This window comes from Phocoena phocoena, chromosome 8, assembly GCF_963924675.1.
Source record: "Phocoena phocoena chromosome 8, mPhoPho1.1, whole genome shotgun sequence".
In the NCBI taxonomy this organism is placed as follows: Eukaryota; Metazoa; Chordata; class Mammalia; order Artiodactyla; family Phocoenidae; genus Phocoena; species Phocoena phocoena.
Genome location: NC_089226.1, coordinates 68,935,805 through 68,961,542, shown reverse-complemented (window position 1 = coordinate 68,961,542; position 25,738 = coordinate 68,935,805). Strand labels below are relative to the sequence as shown.

Sequence of the window (25,738 nt, the reverse complement as noted above, 5' to 3'; positions counted from 1 at the left end):
AATATTTCTGTTTATCAATAAAATTTACCTATCTACAGTCAACTGTTTTTGTTTTTGTGCATTAGCTAGAACATAAAAGGGAAATACTGGAACACAGTGAGGGGCATATAAATTGTTGCTACTATTTTGAAAGACAACTTGGCAACTGCTCTAAAACTTTTAAAGGCAATGCCTATGGATAAACTTATACACGATGCAAGTATACAAATTACAAGGAAACTGTTTATCAATAGAAGCCAGGTCAATAAATTACACTGTATTCAAACAATGGACTACCATGCAGCTGTTACAAAGAACAAGATGGGGGATTTACCAGGTGGTCCAGTGGTTAAGAATCCGCCTTCCAATGCAGGGGATGCAGGTTAGATCCCTCGTCAGGGAACTAAGATCCCACATGCTGCGGGGCATCTAAGCCCTTGCACCGCAACTACTGAGCCTGTGCCACAACTAGAGAGCCCATGAGCCACAACTACTGAGCCCACATGCTCTGAAGCCCGCATGCCACAACGAAATATTGCACATGCCTCAACGAAGATCCTGCATGGCGCAACTAAGACCCGAAGCAACCAAAAAAAAAAAAAAGAACAAGATGGGTCTATAGATATCAATAATATGTACTAAGTGATGGTACACATAGTTGCAGAACAGTATTGTAGATCCTATACATGTAAAAAGAGAAAGGAAAGGAAGATACACTATATATGTAAATTTATACACGCAAACATACCCTTACATATGCTTGCATAAACATCTAAAATTCTAGAAGGAAACACAAGAACGTGTTAGCAAAGTTTATCTCTGGGGAATAAAACTGCAGGGGTCAGGAACTTTTACTTTCCATTTTTCTTATTCTAATATTTAAATTGCTAACCATAAGCATGAATTGTTTGTAATTTTTTAAAATTTGTGACAATTTTCTCAATACCAGAGGTGAACTAGCGATCACAACTGAAAGTGAAATAAAAAGAACTATCACCTGCTAGAAAGAGCATAAAACTATATTTTTTCATATTCTAATTCTAATCTCCAACCCAGAAGGAGAAATCATCAATTGTGCACATATACATAGTAGGCACTTAGCTAATGTTTTTCCATTATTATCTTTCTAGTAATTATCAGTGGCATAAAATTTCCAGATGGTTGACTAGAGCAAAGGATACTTGTGGCCTGTGGCCCTGAAACAGAAAGAGAAAAATCACCTATCAACATGACAGAAGTTAAACTTATAAGGAAAAACTTAAACAAATCAGTCTATCCCTTCATAAAATCCATGATATTCAAGTAAATTATCAAAGTGAGTAAAGCAAAGAGTGACTAATTCACTATTCCAGTGACTGAAAGATTAATTCTCAAAGTGCATTAATCCAAAATAGAAAACTACTAGCAAACTGCATAGTTGGTAATTCTATATGAGAGGTTCATATCTTGTAATAGCATTCACAAAACATGAACCAAAATTATTAGTATTCATATATGTGTCTATATCAATCCCTATGTATATGCATATCCATATATATGAATATATTTAAGTAGTTACATAATAAATACATATATAATAGGAGGAAAGGGTGCTGTGTACAAGTTTTCTCCTCCACTGCTTTCAAAACAAATTTTTATACCTTGATATTTCACTAAAAAGAAGCCAGGAATCAGTCAGGCCTGATTTATCTCCAGAGCCTATGAAATTAATGATTATTTCTTTTATTATACTTCCGAATCTGCAATGAAAACCTCTGTGGATATTTTTTTGGTTTCCTAAAAGCCACACTGTTAACACCAACTGCATGTTTTCCATACTTCTCTTTGCTAGTGGCATCAAGGTTCACAGAGTCAGTAAGAAATGATTCCCAGGGCTAAATGTGAAATATAGATCCCTGCCTATCTTTACGCACCATCTCCTTTATCACTCTTCCACTCAATCGTTACCCTTTAGCAATACTCATCTTTTAAAGTATTCAAATATGCCAAGCTCATCAGGTCTAAGAAGCAGTTGCACTCCTATTCCCACTAACCAGAAATTCCATCCCCAGGTCTTCATGAGACTGTCTCCTCATCATTCAAGTCTCAGCTCAAATGTCATCTTCTTACAAAGGACTTCTATAACCATGCAATCTAAATTAGTCCTTCCAGGCACACTGTATCCCACCAGCCTGTTTTATTTTTTTCTCAGGACTTATCACACTTTCTGAAGCTATCTTGTTCTTTTATGTGTTGTTTTATCCAATCACTCTTCCCTAGTACCTTCCCCAACGATGATTTCTAAGTTTCATGACAGTAGTTTCATGACAGCAAGAATCTTGACTGTCTTGTTCATTGTGATATCCCCAGCATCTGGTACACAGTAGGTACACGATATGTGTTTGCTAGACGATTGAATAAGGAAGAAATCAATATTGTCACTACATGCTGTCAGATGCTGAAGATATAATCTACTACAGCATGCACCAAAATGCTAAAATATGTGTGTAGGAAAACTGTAATTATGTCTTTACAGCTATTTAAAAATCTATGAAACTGGCCAAAAACTCTAAAAATGAATGAATATTGCTCCTATCTAAATGATCATTACAAAACCTAATACATTGGCAATAAATACAATTTAAAAATTCAACCACATATATGATCTAAAATTTACAATACACTTCTTTTTGTTTATTTGCAAGTGTCATTACCAGCATTTTTCTTTTAAATACATTATATTGCTTAGTAACATGTATATTAAAATAGCCATAGTGAGGTATAGAAGTTGTTTTACTTTGGATAAGATCATGATGATGATATGCAAACATTTGTTGAGAAGTTACTGTGTGCCAGCACCTCAAATACATTAGCTCATCTAATCTTTACATCACCACTAGGAGTTGTGGTACTATTACCATTGCCATTTTACAAATGAGAAAATTGAGAAACAGAGGGCTTAATTTATCCAAGGTCACTTAGTAAATTACAAATTTCAATCTACGTTTTTATCTCAATAACAGATGCTAAGAAAATGTAATACTTTAAAAGATGTCAGTTTTTTTAGCCTTTCAGTTTCAGGCACTGTACAATACAGTCTAATTAAAACTATAGTTTAGTTTTCCTTCATTGAACTCAATTTAAAAAAATCATTTACATTAAGTGTGAGCCTAGATCAATATACAAATTCAACTTGCACTGCCATCATCAAAAAACAAGAAAGGAAGAGGAGGGAGGGAGTGGGGGAGGAGAGAGAAAGAGGGAGGGAGGGAGGGAGGGAGGGAGATTATTGTTAGCAAGTATAATGCACCCTGTTTCCAGGGCAACTGTCAAAGTCCTAGAGTGCCTGATTCAGCACTTCTTCATCTGTTTACAATCACTCCAAAACTCTGAAAACACGGTCATTGCATTCTATTTTGTGCAGCAGGGAATTCAGCATATACAAAACAGTATTTAACCTTTTTTTTTTGCTTTAATAGGCTCACATGAAAGATCTGAAATAGCTATTATCCATGTATTTTTTAAACAGTATACAGTTTTTCACCTTATTACTATATAAATAATAAAAACATTCCCGGTATTATACAACAGAATGTAATTGTAACATACATCCATAACATCCATGCTATAGCAACATTCAATTAAAGGTTAAAATATTTTATTAGTAAATGAGCCAAGACCATACATATACTTTCTCCACAATAAATACTCCTCATTCAACCATAAACACTGTAATTTAACCACTAACATGGATTTGAAGTCACAAAATAAAAACTAGAAGCTACAATTTCATTCCCAAAATTGTCTTTGCCTATTTTATTCTGCACTATGTAAAATAAAGCTACAATTTCCAGTTTGTTTATTTTTGTTTTATTTTGTTTTGGAAGAGGATACCTATAGTAAAGACTCTACACATACGCACGCGTGCACACACACACACACACACACACAGAGTTAAAAAGAGCAGTTATAAACCTTCTTGAAATGTAATTTTGATTTTAGAATTTTATTTTATTATAATACAAACTAAACTGTCAGTGTATACCCATAATAGTAAAGTAATAAATAAAAACTTATGAAAAGGACACATAATTATATACTATGGTAATTGGACAAGAATATGAGATTGTCCAATCCAGTGTTACTTTTCTTAAAATCAAATTTATTGAAGTCAAATTTACTTACAGCCATTTAAAATGTTCAGTTTAATGATTTTTGACAAATATTGTACAACTCTGTATATATCCCCACAATTAAGATATAAATATTTCCATCACCAACAAAAGTTCCCTCAAACTCCTCTGTATTCAATTCCCCCTACCACTGGCCCTAGGTGGCAAATCACTGATCTGCTTTGTATAAATTATTTTTCATTTTCTAGAATTGTATATAAACTGAATTATACAGTATTTACTCCTTTGTATATGGCTTCTTCGATTTAGCATAAGGTTTTGCTAATGTTCTGAGATTCATACATGTTGTGTGTATTCATAGTTCATTCCCTTTTATTAATGAGTAGTATTCCATTGTAGGGATATACCACAATTTGTTTACCCACTCACCTGTGATGAACATTTGGGTTGTTTCTAATTTACGACTTTTATGAACAACAGTGCTACAAACATACGTGAACAAATTTTTCTGTGGATATATGTTTTTATTTCTCTTCATTAAATACTTAGGAGAGAACTCCAAGATCATACGCTAAATTGCCAAAACATTTTCCAAGGGAATGTACAATTTTACATTCCTAGCAGGAGTGTTCACATTTTTTGCCTAATTTTAATTTGATCATTTGTTTTCTTTTTATTGAGTTGTAAGAGATCTTTAAATATTCTAGATAGAAGTCATTTGTCAGATATATTTATTATAAATAGTTTTCCCATGCTAGTACTTACCTTTGCATTTTCTTACTGATAGCTTTCAAAGAAAAGTTTTTAATTGTAATGAAGTCCAGTTAATTTTTTTTTCTTTTATGTTTTTTTTTCAGAATTTTCTTCTAGATGTTTTAAAGTTTTTTTTATTTTTAAATTTTGGTCTATAACCATTGTGCTGTGTATGGTGTGAGTAAGAGTCAGTGTTCATTTTTTCCCCCACAGAGTAGCCAGTTGTTCTGGGACATTTGTTGAAAAGACTGTAACTTCCTCCTTTGATGTGCCTTGGCACCTTTGCTAAAAATCAACTGATCTTATGTGTGTGGGTCTATTTCTGGACCCTCGATTCTATTCTATTGATCCATAATGTCTATCTTATTACTACTACACACTGTAATTAAATAAATCTTGAATCAGGTAGTCTGAGCTATGTTCTTTTTTGGCCGCCGCACAGCATGAGGGATCTTAGCTCCCCCACCAGGGATCGAACCGTGCCCCCTGCAGTGGAAGCATGGAGTCTTAACCATTGGACCACCAGGGAAGTCCTGTAAATTAGATTCAATCTAATTTTGAATTAGATTGTCAGTAACTTTAAAAAAAAGAAAAAGACTGCTGAAATTTGTATTAAAATTTCACTGAAGTACAGATCAATTTGTAACTCAGTGTTTCTTAATCTCTATCTATACATTAGAATTACCTGGACACATCAAAAGATAACCCAAGCCTACCTAGACCCCCATCCCAAACCAATCAAATCAGTAGGTTCTAATATGGAGCCATGATTCAGAAATTCTTGTTTAATCTTTTGGAGGAAATGTTTCCATTAAAATTAAAGGTATCTGAGACTATAAGGAACTTTTTGTCATAAATATTGCTGGTGTCTAATTAAAAACTGGGATATCCATTTAAAAAATTAATTTCCATTTGTTAGACCTTCAGACCTAATATTTAGATAAGACCCAAGCCTCCTGGTCATGCCAAACTTAAAAAAGAAGAAATTTGGAAAATTTTCTAAAGATATTTGAGGAAGAAAAACCCAGGAGAAAAAAAACCTGACAATCTAGAATTCTACATCTTGGTAAACTATCATTCAAAAGTGAGAGTTAAACAAAGAAACTTTCAGACACACAAAAAGAGCTTACACTAACTGAAAGATATTTCTGTGTTATAAAGAAAAATATTAAAACAGAAGGAAGGAGTGTGACACACACAAGAAATACAGCTAGCCCCAAACGGAGTAGTTCAAACAAGCATTTAAGGAACAACTAATCCTAATCTTTTAAAAACTGTTTCAGATAACAGAAAAAGATGTAACACTCACCAACTTTTTCATAAGTCTAGTGCTACCCTGATATCAAAACCAGATGAGAACAGATGTTACAAGAAAAGAACATTAAATGCCAAAATGTCTTATGCAAATAGACACAAAATTCTCAATAAAATATTACCAAACTAAACACAGCAAAGTAGAGGAGAAAAACCAATACAAATCTTAGCTGCCTTGATATCAATGAGTGTTGGCAAGTCTCCTAAAATTTAATCAAATAAAAGATCTTGGCATTGAAGGAAAAGAAAGAAGAAAAGGAAGGGAGGGAGGGAGGGAAAAGAAAAGACAAGACAAAACAATACATCACGGCCTAGCTGGGTTTACCACAGCACTACAAGAATTGCACGTATATATTTCTTTATACTTTTCCGTATGTTTGAAACACTATATATCACAATTTTTCTTAAGCTCCAAAGGGGTGGTAATTTGCAGATCAAAAAAGATTGAAACCTAAATGCCTACAGTAAGGGAAAAGAATAGGAAGTCAATTTACTCACAGACCCCTCCAAAGATCTAGCACTTGAAGATAGCAATTGCCATAGAATGTTGGGGTAAGATTTCCCACTAAAATCTGGGGAGTTTGATTGAAAACCTACATATTTATACTGATAAGACGCTGCCTCCACTGTGTTCAGTCAAGCAACTACTTCCCTTCAGACTGGCAGACCAGAATTTTGGTCTCTGGAGAAATTCTAGAGAGCAGAGATCTAGAGAAATTCTGCATTTGGTATAGCAGGCACCTAGTAGAAAACAGAGGTGAGATAGCAGACTGACACAGGCCAGAAGTAACAGGGAGTTAAGAACACCAGGAGAGGTCGTGCACGTGAGCTCCATAAGGCCAGGGAGGCACCAGCTGCCACGCAGGAAGGAGGCCAGGCTGCAGCTTGAGGGAGGCCCCGGCCCGCTGTGCCTGTGTCTGGCAGAGCTGGTGTGAGACAAAAGACAATCCTTCCCAGCCACCGGGATAATCAAGAGTTTTGGCCTGACCTTTGAGCACACACCGAAATAGTACGGAGCCAAACGAAAAGCACAGACGATGGCACTGAAACGGATTAATAAAGAACTTGGTGATTTGGCCCGAGACCCTGCGGCACAAAGTTTTGCAGGTCCAGTTGGGGATGATATGTTTCATTGGCAAGCTACAATTATGGGACCTAATGACAGCCCATATCAAGGCGGTGTATTCTTTTTGACAGTCCATTTCCTACAGACTACCCCTTCAAACCAGCTAAGGTTGCATTTACAACAAAATTTATCATCCAAATATTAACGGTAACGGCAGCATTTGTCTCGACATTCTAAGATCACAGTGGTCTCCTGCTTTAACTACTTCTAAATTTCTTTTATCCATTTGTTCACTGCTATGTGATCCAAACCCAGATGACCCCCTAGTGCCAGAGATTGCACGGGTCTATAAAACAGAGATAAGTACAACAGAATAACTCAGGAATGGACTCAGAAGTATGCCATGTGATGCTAGCTGAAAGTCAGAATAACCTGCATTATAGCTGGAATAAACTTTAAATTACTATTCCTTTTTTGATTTTCTTATCCAGCTGCTCCCCCCATCAGACCTCGTCTTTTTTATCTTTTGTTTACCTCCCTCCATTCATTCACATGCTCATCTGAGAAGACTTAAGTTCTTCCAGCTTTGGACAATAACTGCTTTTAGAAACTGTAAAGTAGTTACAGGAGAAGAGTTGCCCAAGACTCAGAATTTTTTAAAAAATGGAGCATGTGTATTATGTGACCAATGTCTTCACTCTAACTTGGGTATGGGATTAAAACCATTCCTCACTGCTCTAACACGCTGAAGAATCATCTGAGGGGGAGGGAGATGGATGCTGAGTTATCACATCAAAGGAAGCAGCATTATTCTAGCAGCATCCATTCTTGGGTAAGCCTTCCACTGTTAGAGATCTGAGGTTACATGATATACTTTATGCTCATAACTGATGTGGCTGGAGAATTGGTATTGAATTTATAGCATCAGCAGAACAGAAAACGTGATGTATTTTATGCATGTCCATAAAGGAATGACCTGTTCTTGTTCTACACAGAATGGAAATTGGAAGTCAAACACCCTTTGTATTACCAAATAGGGTCTCAAACATTTTGTAATTTTCATTTAAATCGTTAGGAGGGGCTTCCCTGGTGGCGCAGTGATTGAGGGTCCGCCTGCTGATGCAGGGGACGCGGGTTCGTGCCCTGGTCCGGGAGGATCCCACATGCCGTGGAGCGGCTGGGCCCGTGAGCCATGGCCTCTGAGCCTGCGCTTCCGGAGCCTGTGCTCCGCAACGGGAGAGGCCACAACAGTGAGAGGCCTGCGTACCGCAAAAAAAAAAAAAAAAAAAAAAAAAAATCGTTAGAAGGCTTGGAGCTATTAGTTAATCTATCTTCCAATACATTATTTAATACAGCACTGAATAAACGATGCAAGTTGTCAATGGATAAGTGATCAACTAATAGTTCTGCTAGTAATTGATTTATTTTTCTTCAAAAAAGTTGCATAAACCAATGAGTTAGCTGCCTGGATTAATCAGTATGGGAAACAATCTTCTGTAAATGCAAAGCTGTTTTTTGTATATACTGTTGGGATTTGCTTCATTGTTTGACATCAAATGATGATGTAAAGTTCTAGAGAGTGAATATTTTGCCATGTTCAGTTAAAAGTGTGCAGTCTGTTACAGGTTGACACGTTGATTGACCTGATATGCAGAATTAATAAGCTATTCAGATAGTGTAGCTTTGTAGGCTGCACGTGATACTGGCAGCCCAGGAGTTCATAGAGGGACTTGGGACCCAGCAGTTCTGAAATGTGTATATGGAGTTGGAGAAATTTATTTTCCAGGTACAACCCCCACCTAACTAAATTTTTTCTTTACCTTGTACACTTGACAGCTGAAAAAACCCATAACATGGGAGTAGTAATGGGTCAAAATTTACAAAATAAAGTACTGTTTTGGTGTGAAAAAAAAAAAAAAAGTGCCAGGAGCAACCTTTAACCAATAAGGGACAGATGTTGGTAGATAAAGTGCCCAGCTTCCCTGCACCTCAGTGAGACAATTCTGTGGTATCATGGTCTAAACCAGCATGGAAATGTTCAATATTTGCACTGTCCTATATGGCAGCCACTAGCTGCAAGTAGCTATTGAGCACTTGAGTTGTGGTTAGTGTGACCAAAAACTGAATTTTAAATTTTATTTAAGTAATTTACATTTAAATAACAGTACATGGCTAGTGGTTAGTACTGGACAGCATAGAGTCTCTCTGAGAGTCTCCAGTAATATTGAAGCCCAGCTGTCCACAGTAGTAATCCACTCAGTCAATATACTCTTTACTAGTTTTCCTCTTGTACTGTCTCACTTCCCCATTCTCTGATTATAATTCCTAGAATCATCTCCCTATCTTAGAGTCTGCTTTTGAGAGAATGAAGACTCTAAGGATCTGATGAAAGCTTGCAATAGAAAGGCAAAGACTAAAATGAGCCACAAGAAATTAGGAAATGGCAGGAAAAAGAAACAGAAGAAAACACGGATAAAATGTTATTAATAATCTCAAAGAGATAAGAGTAGATATTGCATCCATGAAACAAAAACATAATATTGAAATGGGAACAGAGAACAAGAAAGCTCTTGGAGAAATTAAAACTACGGTAACAAAAATTTTGCAAGTCAGTAGAAGGATGAGAAGATGAAGTGAAGGACAACAAGGAAAATAAAACAAAAGTCCTAAGAGATGGACTTGGGGAGAAAAAAAATTTTTTTTAGTTAAGCAATTAATCCAAGTGATACACTGTCAAAATAGGAGATACAATGGCCAGTTAATAGTAAGTCCAGAAAGAAAGAATTGAAAAGAGGAAAAAAAGAGAAAGTATTAAAAACCACAGGAAATTTTCCCCAAACTAAAAGACACGAATCTCCTAAATTAAAAAAAAATCAAATATCAGCACATGATTGAAAAAAAGACATATACCAAGGCACAACATCACAAAATTTGTGAACACCAGGATAAAGAAAATCCTAAAAACTTCCAGAGAGAAATCAGATTAGCTTCAGACATTTTAATAGTAACACTGGATGCTTTTTATTTTAAAGTAGACTTAGTTCAACAGTAAACAATATTTTTATAATCAAAAAATGTAAATACCAAAAATAGATTTTAAAATTGTGACATAGCTACAGTAAGAGAATGGAAGAAGAGTGAAAGGGAAGGACTCTAAGAGACCTAAATTCTCAATAACATACAAGAATCACTTAAGCCAAGAAATTGGCAGAAGAGGCGTACTATTTTAAATTACGTAGATAAATACCACAAGAAACAGTGAAAAGAATTCGGAGTGATTATATCTGAGGACCAGGACTGGAGAGTGGGGAAGAACTAGAAAGGAGACTGCAATTTTTCATTTTAATCTTTCAGTGCTGTTTGATTTTTTATGTGTATGTATTACTTTGAAGGAAATAAAAATGTATTACAAAAGCGGAACAGAAATTTTATGTTAAAATTGTTCAAACTTTTGAAACTATTTTTGAATATCAGTTGTAAAGAGATGGTGTAAGTAATTGGAATCCAAAGATAATTGCAACACAGATAATATCTACTACTCATTTTAGACATCTCATTCAATAAAACTTCAGAAAGTGCTAACAGGAAATATAGTTAAACCTATTTATTTGTGCCGATGGCAGAGAGCTAGAATATGAATAAATCCATTTATTTTTGCCATTAAAATACACACATATAATTTGTCGGGAAGATTAAGCCCTGTATGTGGGGAAGACTAAGCTCTATATGTTTTAGAAAGTTAAAGCACAAATCAATGAGCTAGATAGTCACAGAAATGTTATGCACATAATAGGCACTTAGATTTGTTAACTAAATGACCAAAGGAGATACTCCAAACAGGGCTCCTAAAAACACAAGGAAAAGCCAGTACAAGTATAAAATTTACCATAGATAATATGCAAGTAGTAACTGATAACTTAGTATATATTGAATCACTTTTAGTTTCAGTTTCATCTCTTTTCTCTTCCAGCTAACCTTTTGCCTGCCACTGTGTCAGGTTCCCATAAAATGACTGAGCCATGATAAAAGACAGAGAAGGAAATAATGACATCAGAACATTTATGATAGGAGAATAAATTCACTAGTCAGGAGACCTTGCCAGCAACAATATCACTTGAACATTACAAGTGAGAACACAGTAAGGTTAAAAGAGAAAACTTCATTTGGAAAGAAAACTTCATCTGGAATATTAGTAATTTTTCTTTTTATTAAACAAATATTTTAAGAAATAATACCCTAAAAATTTTTCCTAAAAATGGGAAAAACTGACAAGCCTTTGCTATGAAAGTTTTTAAAGCACTGTACTATGATATTAATCTTAGGCAAAAGATTACGGTTGTCAGTTCATAAGTAATTCAACATTAAAACATTCCTTTCTAAATACTTATTTTTGACAGTTTACCTTGATAATTTAAAATATTTTTCCTGTTTCACAAAATTATTACAATAAAATCAATCAACTTCCTATTTTTCTATCAAATTTTTAATACAACTTCTAAGAGCAAGTGTTCCCAATAATATATAGAACCTCCAAACTTAAACTTTTATTATTCAGCATAAATAATTAACTATGAAGTCTATTTATGTCTAGCTTTATATAAAAACCAAAATGAAATCCTTAATTTCACACTAATAATTAACCTTACTAAATATTAGAGTCCACATATTAACCAATTAGACCTATAGAATGGCAAGAGAATAAGATCTACTATTACCAGCAGAACTAAAAAGGGCCAATACTTTAACTCCAATTTTTAAGGTGACCAAGGCTAAAAATAATATCTATTCCTTTTTTTTTTTCAATGATTGCGACCACTGAGAGCAATGGTTGTGCTGCTTTCATTTGTGTACCTAGGAGCACCTGGCATAATACGTAATGCCCTCCATCAAATTTTATTGCCTGAAAGACTGAATAAATTGTTTTTCTCAATAATATCTATTCTTTTAAATTAAATTTGTGTCTCCATTGTTGGAGGCACCCATAATTAACAAAGGATTTTAGAAAGCAATAAATACTATATTTGTCAGCAAAATAATCCCATTAAGATATCAATATCACAAGTACTAAAAGGATTAAATGATCTCTTAGAAAAGTTTTCAGCTCTAAAATCCTGAGGTTTTACTAACACAGAACATTTTTCTCCTAAAAAGAATTACCTTCTCTCATATTATTCTTTTATAGGCTTCACTAAATAACGCTTTATGCTTTAAAAATGAGAAGCTGTTTCAAACGAAGCCAGACTTTCTAATTAAGTTAACTGGAAACAAGAAAAACTTATTGAGGCTTTCATACGAAGGGAATAAAATAATGTCATGGGCACAGTATAAATTTTAGTGACTAAACAACTTTATATAACTTGCTGAAAAATCATAAAGGATTCAAACATTTCCAGTACAATTCTAAAAATAAAAAATAAATAGCTACAGCATGAGATGTCATTAGTAAATAATTGTTTGAAAACCTGAAGTTTTTAATGATCAACAAACAAGTACCCCTTTTCATGTACTTTGTACCCCGTAGAAAGAAAAGACGCTTCTACGTGAAATAAAAGTTAACTTTATTTTTATAAGAAAGCCTCTCTGACGAGAATGCTTGAACTAAGGGGGAAATAAAGTACTAGATAAGTCTTAAAAATCACCTTATATTTCCCTTGTATGAAGTTTTTTCCCCTATCCTTGGTCCTGTCAGTATAGGATGAGCTGACTCTCTGAACCTATCATATGCTAGGAAATATCTTAACTTCTACAAAGCCAAAGAATTTTTGCCAGGATTATGTGGATTTGGAAAAAGAGGAATTCCAGTAAATTCCAAGTAACCAGTTGTTACCACAGAGAAATAAAACTGATTTGTTCAGTTTTGGAAGGGACAGGCTTTTCGTTGGACAGAGCCAGCTGAGAATTATAAAGCTTAGCTGCTTTAAGCCACAACCCTCACAAACAGCTAAGAAGCAGTCATCAGGAGTGTGATTCTTAGACTAGCAGAAAGTAAGTTTCCAAAAGAAGTTCTCTCAGCTTTCAAAAGAATAACTTCTAGTATTTCTTAAGACCTCCATATGACCACTTGGTCAGTCACTTTCCTCCATGTACATTATGCATCACAGGTTTTGAAGTAAGACAGAACTGGTTTTTAATACCAGATCAGTAACTACCAGCTGACTAGTCCTGCTTAACTTCTCTGAGCTTCAGGTTCCTCAACTGTAGAAGAAGATAACCATACCCTGTATTTTGATGACTACTTCATAAATTTTATAAGAGAAAAAAAGAGATGATCCCACAGATTAAAAGTAGCAGAAACCAATCTTACACAACTTTTTTCAGCAAATAGTGAAAAAGGAAATACTAAGTCATTGTATGAAGCCAGCACAACCTTAAAACCAACACCTGACGTGGACATTATGAGAAAAGAAAATTACAGACCAACATCTCTCATGAACATTAATGAAAATTCTAAAAATAATAATAATAATTTAGCAAGGCAAACCTAGCAACATACAAAAAGGATAATACATATGACTAAGTGGGATTTATTCCAAGAAAACAAGGTTGTTGGTTCAACATTTGGAAATAAACCAAAGTACCCCACCACATTAACAAAATAAAAAAAGAGAAATCCTAGGATCATCTCAATAGATACAGAAAAAGTATCTGATAAAATTTAACTCATTCATAATTTTACAAACCTCTTAGCAATCTGGAAATAGAAGAAGGAAAATTCTTTAAACTGATAAAAGGTACCTTCTAACAAAAATAATACACACACATCCCTCAACTACAGCTAACATCAATTTTAATGTCAATATATTGAATATATTCCCCAGAAGTTGGGGAGAAAACAAGATTGTCCACTGTCCTCACTTCTATTCAATTTTATATTGGAGGTTCTAGCCACTGAAATAAGGCAATAAAAAGGCAGAAAAGTATAAAGATCAGAAAAAGTAAAATTGTCTTTGCTCACAGATAACATGATTATATATGTAGAAAATGCAAAGGAATCTACAAACAAGCGACTACAATGAATAAGTGAATCTAGTAAGGTTTTTTGATACAAGTTCAAGACTTTTCTATTGTATTTCTATATAGTAATAACAATCAAATGGGAAATCAAATTTATGAAACAGCATTTATTATATAATAACAAAAAATCAAATAATGAATAAATCTTTCATAAGACGGGTAAGATAGCTACACTGAAAACTAAAAAATGATAATGAGAAAAAATTTTAAAGAAGTAAATAAATGGTGAAATACACACAGTTCATGGTTTGTAAGACTCAATATTATTATGACAACCAATTCCCCCCAATTAATCTATAGCTCCAATGCAATCCTAATCAAAATTCCAGCAAGACATTTTGTGGAAACTGAAAAACCAATCCAAAAATTTATATGGAACTGCAAAGACCCTAGAATAGCCAACTTCAATCTTTAAGAAGAACAAAGCTGAAGGACTTACACAACAAGATTTCAACATTTACTATAAAGTTTTATTGTGACAATGGTCAAAGGATGGACAAATATACTAAAGAAACAGAGTCCAAAAACAAATCCACACATATATGATCACTTGCTTTATGAAAAAGATGCCACTGAAAATCTGTGTGGGGAAAAGAGAGCCTTTTCAATCAATGGTGCTAGAGTTTTGGAAACTAGTAGGAAAAAACAATGAACCTTGACCTCAATTTCACACCATTAACAAAAATTAATTCAAGATAGATCACAAACCTAAAAGTAAAAGGTAAAACTATAAAGCTTCTAGAAGAAAATATAAGAAAATATCTTCATGCTCTTCATATAAGCAAAGATTTTAAAAAATATTCAAAAGGCCACTAAACTGCTAACTAAAAACTAAAGATACTAGCCTATTAATAGAAAAAAAATCGTATACTTCATTAAAATTAAGAACTTCTGTTCACCAAAAGATATCATTAAGAGAGCAAATGGTTAAGCCACAGACCAGCAGAAGATATTCCCAGTACGTAAATCCAGCAAAGGTTTTGTATCTGGAATTCATAAAGAATGTATCTAGAATTCATAAAGAATGTAAAATTCAAAAGAATTTTGTATCTACAATTCATAAAGAATGTAAAATCTACTAGAAATCAATAATAAAAAATCCAATTTTTTAAATGGGCAAAAGATCTAAACAGGAATTTCAAAAAAGAAAATACCCAAATGGCCCATCAACATATAGAAAAGTACTCAAGCATCATTAGCATCAAAGAAATGTAAATTAAAGTGACAATGACACAACACTACACAACTCACAGAATGGCTAAACACTCATCTGAAGTGTTGATTAGAATGTGGAGCAACTGGAACTCTCATCGACTACTACCGGGTGTATAAATTGGTACAACTTTGGAAAATTGCTTGGCAGTTTCTATTGAGGGTCAAACATATACCTACCCTATGATTCAATAAACCCACTCCTAGGTAAATAGTCAACAAAAATTAATATATGTCTACCAAAAGATGTATAAGAATGTTCACAACAGCTTTAATCATAAATGTTCCCCCAAAATGGAAATAACTCAAATGACCATAAACTGGAGAATGAATAAATAATGATACATTTGTACTATGGAATACTACACAGAACTGTAAAAGAATAAACTAGTGATAATTTAACAGCATGCATGAATCTTGTAGGCATTATTTTCAGCAAAGGAAACCAGATACAAAAGATAACATACCATGTAACTCGATTTATATGAAATTCAAAAACAGGCCAAAAAAAATGATGGAGATAGGAGTTAGATAGTCGTTAACATATGGAGGGAGTAATGCCTCTAAGCATGAACAAAGATTTCTTCTGGTGTGCTGGGAATGTTTTATATTTGGATCTGGGTGGTAACCACATATGTATATACCTATGAAAACATTCATTAAGCACTATATTTTAAGATTACTGTACTTGGTAGTATGTATGTTATGCCTCAATTTTAAAAAGTTATATTCTCTAAATTTGAAGAAAAAAGCTTCAATCTGGAATTTGGAGATATGTGCAGGAAAAGAAAGTACTTAACAGAGGACTTGGTCAACTCATAACCTATTTGGTTCATATAAATGCATATAAAATAAATAACAGGAAATAAAGTCATGCTAAAAAGGAGACTCAACATTTATTGAGAGTTGATAATAACTCAAGCATTGTGCTAAGGCTATATTTGCACATACATACACACACACACACACAATCTTATTTAAACTCTTCAACAAACCTATGGGGTAGGTACTAATTTTAGAGATGAGAAAACTATGGTGAATAGATGTTGCTCCTATTAAGTTTTAAATGGTTTTATCTTTGTAAACACCGTTTGGCTTGCATAAAATAATTTTCTAAATATACTGAGAAAAAGTGATTTGTAAATATCCTACCTGGCTTTCCTATCACTTTACCTAAATATCATCCTCCACCACACTGTCATCTTACTCTCCTTTATTTTTCTTCACAACACACATTGCTATCTGATAATATATTACATGTATATATGCTTATTTCTTATTTTCTCTCTCTCCCACTAGAATGCAAGTTCCATGAAGGCAGAGACCTTGTCCATGTAGTTCATTGCTCTCCCCCAGCACCCAGACCCATGTCTGCCATGTAGTAGACACCTAATAAATAATGGTGGATGGAATGAAAAAAGTAATAATAAATTCCTATCTGATACTCAATTTGTACCCTTTTCCATAAGATCTATAAAGCTAAAAGAAAATAAATGTATTCCAAGTCTCTGGTAATAATCAGTTTGTATAACCTTACCAGCAAAAGACTTGATATTTATCTCTAATGTGGGGCAACCACTACATATAGGCAAAGAAGAATTTGGGAAGACTGATTTTAACATGTTAAACTAATACAGATAATTATCTTCCATTTATGTCACAAAAGACATAACCATCCAAATGTTAATCTTTTAAAACTGTATTGTTTTGGAGCCAACTAAGCACAGAGTATGTCATGGTTTTAGGAAGAAATGCTTGGGGCCAGCATTATAAAAACCAATTACAATACTCAACATCAACACAGAGCTAAAACAGTGATGACTAAACAATTGCTGAAATGCAGCATTATTTACAAATAGCCAAGATAGGGAAATAACCTAAGTGTCCATTGATGGATGAATGAATTAAAAGAAAATGTGGTATATGTGTGTTGTGTGCGTGCACACACACACGAATATCATTCAGCCATAAAAAAGAATGAAATCTTCCCATTTGTGACAAAATGCATGGATCTTGAGGGTCTTATATACTAAGTGAAATAAGTCAGAGAAAGAAAAATGCTGTATGATTTCACTCATTTGTAGAATCTAAAAAACAAAAACAAAAAAAAAACAAGCTATAGATACAGAGAACAGACTGGTGGTTTGCCAGAGGTGGGGGGTAGGGCTGTGCAAAATGACTGTAGTCAGTAATACTATAGTGCACATTTGAAAGCTGCTAAGGCAGTAGATCTTAAAAGTCCTCATCACAAGAAAAAACAATTTTTTGATAACTATGTAAGGTGATGGATGTTAACTAGACTTATTATGACGATTATTTTGCAATAAATACAAAATATTGAATCATTTGTACCTGAAACAAACATGATGTTATATATCAATTAAATGTCAATTTTTTTAAAAAACACTACTTAAGTGTATAGGGATAGATGTTTGCCCCTTCACTGAATTCTACTGTTTAGTTTACTCCTGTGTCTTGATCTCATTTCCTTACCCCTCTGTTCTAGCTACTGTGAGCTTTAACCTCACTTGCTATTATCTTTAATTTTTCCTTCTGTGCTATATATGTGTGTATATACATATATATATACACACACACACACACATATATATGTGTGTGTGTGTGTGTGTGTGTGTGTATATATATATATATATATATATATATATATATATCTTTCTCTCTAACATATTTAGATGTGCATCTATCTTTGAAGCATACACACACATACACATAAAACTTGCCTGGACCTTGTTTTCCCTTCCAAAATACTGTTGTTTGATGTCACAGCCACTTTCTTAAAAAAATAAACAACCTCCACTCCCTACTCCCAAATTCATATGATCATCAATAATGACCTTTATCACCAAGTCAAACTGCCTTCCATATGACCTCAATGCATCATTTAAAACAGAACACATCCTCCATCTTTAAACTGTATCCTCTTGACATGCATGATTCTGTGCCTCCCAGGTTTTGCTGGGCCTGAACTTTAAACAATTTAGGGGAACCTCTTTAAGAAAAAAAAGCAAAATTAGAAATACAAACTTAGGTGTAATGGTGAATACTTATCTAGAATGAGGGGGGAAAGAATCACAACACAAGTATCACTAAAATCTAGAAAAATAACATCATAATTCTATCAATAATAAACTCCCTGACACACTTCTAGGATACTTTTTCTACATTTTAATTGCATATCTTTCATGATCACTTCTTCATGTGACAATGACATGTAACATTTTCTATAAGTAGATAGAAATATGTAAGATTTTCTATAAAGAAATAGATTTTTTAAAACTTTCTGAAGACTAAATCATTACTCACATTTTAGAAAATATTCTTTTTGGTTCACAAACTGTTACTGGCTATGTAATATAAAATTTTAGTACTGTTGTCAAATTTGGGGAAACTTACATTTGTTTCTTTCCTTTATAAGCTATCAGATTCAAAAGAGTTTTCCCCAGACTAGCTTCTGGCTCCGTGTATTTCAAACTGTGTTTCTCTTACCTTACTCACGTACTTCTAGTGTCAGATTCTGTAGGACGTGTCCATATCATCTATAATCTCTGGCCTTGCATCTTTTTTCATAACACTGAGTCAGCACAGTAAGTAGTAAGAGTACAGCTGACCCTTGAACAACCGGGGGGGCTAAGAGTGCCAACCCTCCGAGCAGTCAAAAATCTGTATATAATTTATAGTCAGCCCTCCGTATAGGCAGCTCCTCCATATCCGAGGTTCCACATCCATGGATTCAACCAACCTCAGATACCGTAGTACTATAGTTATTTATTATTGGAAAAATTCTGTATGTAAGTAAACCCACACAGTTCAAACCTGTGTTGTTCAAGGGTCAACTGTATTCCAAATGTCATCCCTATACCAGAACAGCTAGCAAAAACCTAACTACCCTCTGAAGTGACAATGAACCGTATAAACATATGCCACCCAAACTAAATGTAACCCCAATTCAACTTTCTCTTAGCTGGATGCCAAAAATGCCTACAGGCACTCCAATGCTACATGACCTGTGGGTAAATCAAGAATGGAAAGAGACAGCACTCTTAACTTAAAATACCTTACTTTTGGAAATCCTACAGAAACATGTGGCCATGTGAACACCTTTCTCCCCAAGGCTTAGAAGAAATTTGCACAAGTGGTAAATCCCCCACAACCTACCACCCTGACTCTGTTTTCTTTGCTGACTCCTTTCTGACATGCCAACCACTAAATATAGGTACTTCCCACAATTCTTGCCTTTCTCCTGAAAACCTACACAATACAGGTACTTCCCAAAGTCAGGTTGGTCTTAATTTTTTAAAAATTCTATCTGCAGTCCTTTTTTCCCCCCAGTCTCATCTATTCTCAAGCTTCATCTATGACCTTCTTTAGCAAATAATCCCCCCTCTAGAATATAGTGACTAGACTATCAACTCTCTGGGAAAGGGAGATGCCAGCCTTGTGGTCTGCATGAACTCCAAGGCCTGAATTCCCTGAGGCATATAGAGGAATGAATGAAACATACTGAATAGCTTCAAAACTTTATCTCTAGCCTCATTCTCTTTTCAAACCTATGATCTTTGATTCAACTGCCTATTGTCCTTTTTCATGAAGATAACATCTGCCCCACCTCAGAAAACACACACAAAATCCCACAGCCCCTGGAGCACTCTGAACTTCATTTTAATGATAACTTTTAAACTCTCAGTAAATAATTTTCAGAGTAACCTTTAGGAAAATTAAGGCATGATAAAATTATAGGCCTTGTTCAAGAAGAATACAGATTATTCCACCTCTAATAGCTTAAACTTCCCTCTTAAAAACAAGTCATGTGGCTCATAAACCATACAGATCTAATTATAATAACTTATCTAGAATCACACTCAGTGCCCTATACAAGGACACCATAATTAGAAATGCAAAGCCTAGTGCTAGTTATTAAATATGAACAGATAAAATACTTCTGAGAAAGAAAATAAATACAATAAGTAAGACTAAATACCAATAACAAATAACTAAATAACAGTAAATATGCCTGTATACATATGTCTTAAAGTTTGTATACAGAATGTACTCAAACAACACGGAGTACATATTCAGTCATGTAGTCCTGCTCCAGTGAAAGACTTCATTGTAAACACACTACTAAAACAAAAGAGTTCCCAAGCAAATAGGACAAACCGCTGACATAAGTGTGGTACTGACGTAGCTGTCTATTTGCCTTTAGTTGCTAGGATTCAGTGTGTCCATTTTTCTCTAAGCTCTAAAACATGCAACTCTTTGATGTTATGAAGAGTCCACAGTTAAACAAAATATTGGCAGAATGTTTAACATAAAAAATATTTCAAATTCAAATCTCTAATTTCTTGAAAACACATTTTCCCTATGGTTAAAAAACAAATGTTAGTGAAATTTTAAATTTATTTACCAAAAACAACAATAAAAATCAATTTCAATAAATGAAATGAAAAGAGAAACTGCATACTTTCAAGTTACTATCTTAGAAATAAAATTCTGAATGTAGCTTTAAAGGAAAACTATCTCCTATCTGGTCAGGAAGTTTCTGAACCTGTGTGATAAGAGAAGTGCATATTTTGCGTTGTTCAGAAAAAGGAAATTATGTGGTGATTTGAGTAAACTCCTAAATTACTCAATTAAGATCCATTTCATCTTTAGAATTATAATCTTAAGATTATATGCTAATCGATCAGACACTAATAAATAAAGTGAATTGTATGTCATCCATAAGATCGGTGAAAGAAGAGGCAACGAGAAATCTGTTTGTTAGGCAAATAAAACAGAAACAGTGGCAACTTTAGTACTACTTTCTGTAGCTCCAAAACTATCATCCGATCTCAAATTACGGGTCACTGAGAAAGTTCCCCCAGGAACTTCCATCTGCTCTTGGGGCAACACAGGTATAGTGCATAAAATGGGCTTGAAATACCTTTAGTGGGCAGCAAAACCAAATTTCCAGGAAAACCTTCAGAATTGATTAATATTAAATGAACACAGTTCCATTGTTTCTCTAACAGCATTTAACAATATTGCTTCACATTCCCCACTGGCTTTCGAACTATTTAAATATTTTTCAACTTTCATATTCTTTGGGATACAACTTCCATTTCTATTTCAAGATTCAAATATTTCAAATCAATTCAATATAACTTATAAATTTACTATAAATTTTTTATTTAAATAAAGATTTGAGAAGCCACAAATTAGTAATTTTTCAACCTACACAAAGTTTTATGTCGTCACTTCACTTGAAAAACAATTTGGCATTATTCAGCAAAATTGAAGCACAGACGTACCCTACCACCTAGCAAGTCCATCCAGGGTAAATACAGCAGAGAAAAGATCATACACATGCACCAAATATATTTACAGAACTGAAATCATATAAAGTAAGCTTTCTGACCATAATAAAATTAGAAATTAGACTAGAAATCAATAACAAAAGGATAAAAGAAATACTCCAAACACTTAGAAATTAAACAACTTCTAAATAACCTGTAATTCAAAGAGGAAGTTTAAAGGGAAATTAGAAAATAGTATGAACCAAATAAAAATTAAAATACAACATATCAAAATTTATGACATGCAGATAGAATAGTGCTTAGAGGGAAAGCTAAAACACTAAATGCTTATATTAGAAAAGAAATCTAAAATCAATAATCTAAGCTTCCACCTTAAACTATAATGAGAACAAAATAAGCCTATAAGCAAGCAGAAAAAAGGTAACAATGATAAGATCAGACATCAGTGAAAAAACCAGAAAAGCAATAGAGAAAACTAACGAATTGAATACATAGTTCAAAGCTTTCCAAAGAGAATTTCCAGTCCCCAGTGATATCATTCGGAAATTCTACCAAACATTTAAAGAATAAATAAAACTAATTCTATATACTCTCTTCTGAAAACAGAAAAGGGAATACTTCCCAACTCATAGTGGGAGCATCATTACCCTGATACCAAAACTAGACAAAAACAGTACCAAAAAAACTACAGACTTACATCCCTCATGAACATAGATACAAAAATCCTCAACAACATATTAACAAGTCAAATCCAGCAATACACAAGAATAATAATACACCACAGCCAAGTGGTACTTATCCCTGCGATGCAAAAGCTGGTTCAATATTCAAAAAACAAGCAGTGTAATCCATCATATTAATAGTATAAAGAAAAAAAGACATACTATATGACCATATCATTTGATGCAAAAATTTGATGACTTTCAGCAAACTAAGAATAGAAAGGAACTTCTTTAACCTAATAAAGAGTATATATGAATTCACTTAATAGACATTTATTAAGTGCTATGTTAATAACAGTGCTACAGTGCTATCTGCAGCACTAAGGATAAGGAATGCAGAAGAGGGATAAGACATTACCCCTATGCTTAAGGAACTCAGCTTCTCAATAGGAAGGCAATCACATAGGTAACTAAAGGTACTTTAACAGTAGTGTGTGTAAAACATTATAAATATTAAAAAGGACATTCTATCCAGGTGATCAAAGTGGGGCGGGGAGGGGGTGGTGGCGAAGAAAGTTCGCTGAGATAGTCCAAGCCAGTCCCCTCTCACTCAGACAACTGCAACAGCCACCTATCTTTCTGCTTCCACTCTAGATACTCCCCACCAAGAGCCCATAGAAAAGCCAGAATAATATTTTTGAAGCATTAAATGATGTCATGAAATTGTCTCACTGCTTCCCATTAGAATGCGGTTAGAAAGAAGTGCAAGTGTCAACATGGTCTACAAGGCCCTATGTGATCCACACGCTTCTTACTTCACCTACCACTCTCCGCCCACCCATATTTCTTTCTAACCCCCAAGAATGCCAGGGTCTTTCCCACCACGGGGACCTTGCCTTTGCTAGTCCTTCTGTCTGGAATGTTCTTCTCCCAGAGCCTGCATGACCAGCTCCTTCTCAACATTCATGTGTCAGTTAAAACGTCTCTTCAGAGAGGCTTTTCCTGACCATCTTACCTAAAGCTCCGCCGCCACCACCCTGACCCATTATTCTGTTTTACTTTCTTCACGCATCACAGTACTTAGAACTACATGAAGTTATTTTACCGTGTTTTTATTTTCTATTTACCTGTGCTAGAATTTTGTTAAGGCTCCATTAGAGCGAAACCCTTATGTGTCTTGTTCACAGTACTAATCACGGTATCTAGAACAAAACCTGGCACATGTGTATATGCTCAATAAATATAGTTAAATAAAGATGACATTTAAGCTGGATTAAGGTGGTGAGGGCCGGGGGAGGGGGGGCAGGAGGGACTGACCTTCTCAAGAGGAATAAATAGAGAAGGAGAAAAGGAAATCAACATGGATTATCCAGTGCTTCAATTTTCACAGACTCTGGAGAATAAAGTTACAGTTGGGAGGTATCCTGAAGATATTAGTTAGTTTTGTTGTGTTTTCGTGATGCATGAATACACTTTCAAACATCCCCAGTCTTTTCTTGAACACTTCCCCTGGCACGCAAATCACTGTCACAAGCTAATCAATTCTGACCCAAACAACTTTAAATGACCAAAAGATTTTCTCATATTAGTCAAAAAGCTGCCTATTTGTTATTTATACATATTAAGCTCAGTTCTGTCCCCAGAAGTTCTCATGAAAACAGGAAATTTAATCCCTATTTCATAAGGCAGGCTTTCAAATATTTGAAGACAACTACATCCTCCTAAATATAATTTAAAAATTAGGTAACATTTCTTGACAGTGCCTGCTGGGCTCTGGGCTAAATACTTCATATGAACCACTCATTTAATCGTCACAACAACTCTATGGTAAAGTTATTATGACTATGCCTATCTTACTAATGAGAAAACTGAGGCCTGGATTAGGTAATTTGCCTAGGTCATCAAGCTGGAAAGTGAATTCTGAGGCCAGAATACAAACACAGACAGTCCAACTCCAGAGCCTACAGTCTTAACTGTAAGCCTCACTCTCTAAATGACTCCTGTTCTTTCTACTATTTGTACTCTGTCACCATGTGCAAAACACTCAGACAGCAACGCTAAAACTCAAAACATGACCCAATATCTTCAAACTAATGATGAAGGCAACACTGATTCTCATGCACTTATAAGAGCCATGATATAATGCAAGATTTAATAATAAACAAGAGGAAAAGCAGTGTAAAAATTAAAATATCTCTGCAAATACTATCCATTTACTATTCCTCTTTGTCCAGCACACACTCCAAACTGAAATACTTTCCATTTTCTGAGCACACTTTTTATTTCACTACTCCTCCACCTCTGTTTACATGATTTTCTCTTTCTAAGGAGCTATCCTTCCACTTCTGCAGAGAATGGATCTACTGTGTTTTTAATTTTTATTTATTTACTTATGGCCATGTCGCGCATGTGGGATCTTAGTTCCCTGACCAGGGATCGAACCCGCACCCCCAGCAGTAGAAGCTCAGAGTTAACCACTGGACCACCAGGGAAGTCCTCTACTGTGTTTTTAGAAAGCCAGTTGTGCTGGGTATATTTCATTTGCCCCTCCAGAGCCATTCTCCACTTTTCTCTACTCTGTTCTGTGTTCCCAGAAGGCTATCCTGAATAGACTGTAATAACAGTCTCCTTTGCCCTGTCTTTTGGGTGAATTCAGCCAATGGAGACAGGAAGAGAGTGAGCCTAGAGTAATGTCACCTCTAGTTAGTAATCTCACTCTACCAGAAGCCAAAGCTTCTGTTCAAATGGACCTCTATACAGCGGCCCTCTGAGTTTTGATAATAACCTCCTAACTCTTCCCTTACTTGTCTGAGGGCTGTGATGGCTACCTATTGTTGCTCACCAGACACTTCATTATTCCGTGTCAGTTTCCCTTAACCCTACCCACACTTTTATAAATCACCCCCTACATTAAGTTCTTGCAAGTTCACCCATTTGACTGTATCATCTATTTTCTGCCAAGGACCTCACTGACACACCACTTCCCTTTCCCTATGCCTTCTCTGTATTTTGTTTATACCTCCTTTATGACACTTTATTTTTTTTCTTGTACTAGACTCCAAGTTTCTTGATGACAAGGTATGTTTTATTCATCTTTGAATCTCCCAACTCATTAATTTCTTGCCCATAGTAGGCACTGAAAGAATGTTTCAAGAATGGGAAAAAATAACATTAAAAAATCAAAAGAACAATACTTCATGACATAAGAAAATGATCTAAAACTCAAATTTCAGTTTCTATAAAGATTCAAACACATACAAAACTAATCTATTAGGATAAAGGTCAGAATTGTGGACATTTCTGGATGTA

At 34.6% G+C, this 25,738-nt stretch overlaps 1 protein-coding gene and 1 pseudogene across 2 annotated transcripts in view; one reads left to right on the top strand and one right to left on the bottom strand.

The window, feature by feature from the left end:
* The window catches only part of PDE3B (phosphodiesterase 3B), a 173,266-nt gene that overhangs the window by 128,127 nt on the left and 19,401 nt on the right, over nucleotides 1-25,738 (bottom strand). The window lies entirely within an intron of this gene.
* Nucleotides 7,196-7,633, top strand: LOC136126522 (ubiquitin-conjugating enzyme E2 D3 pseudogene; annotated as a pseudogene).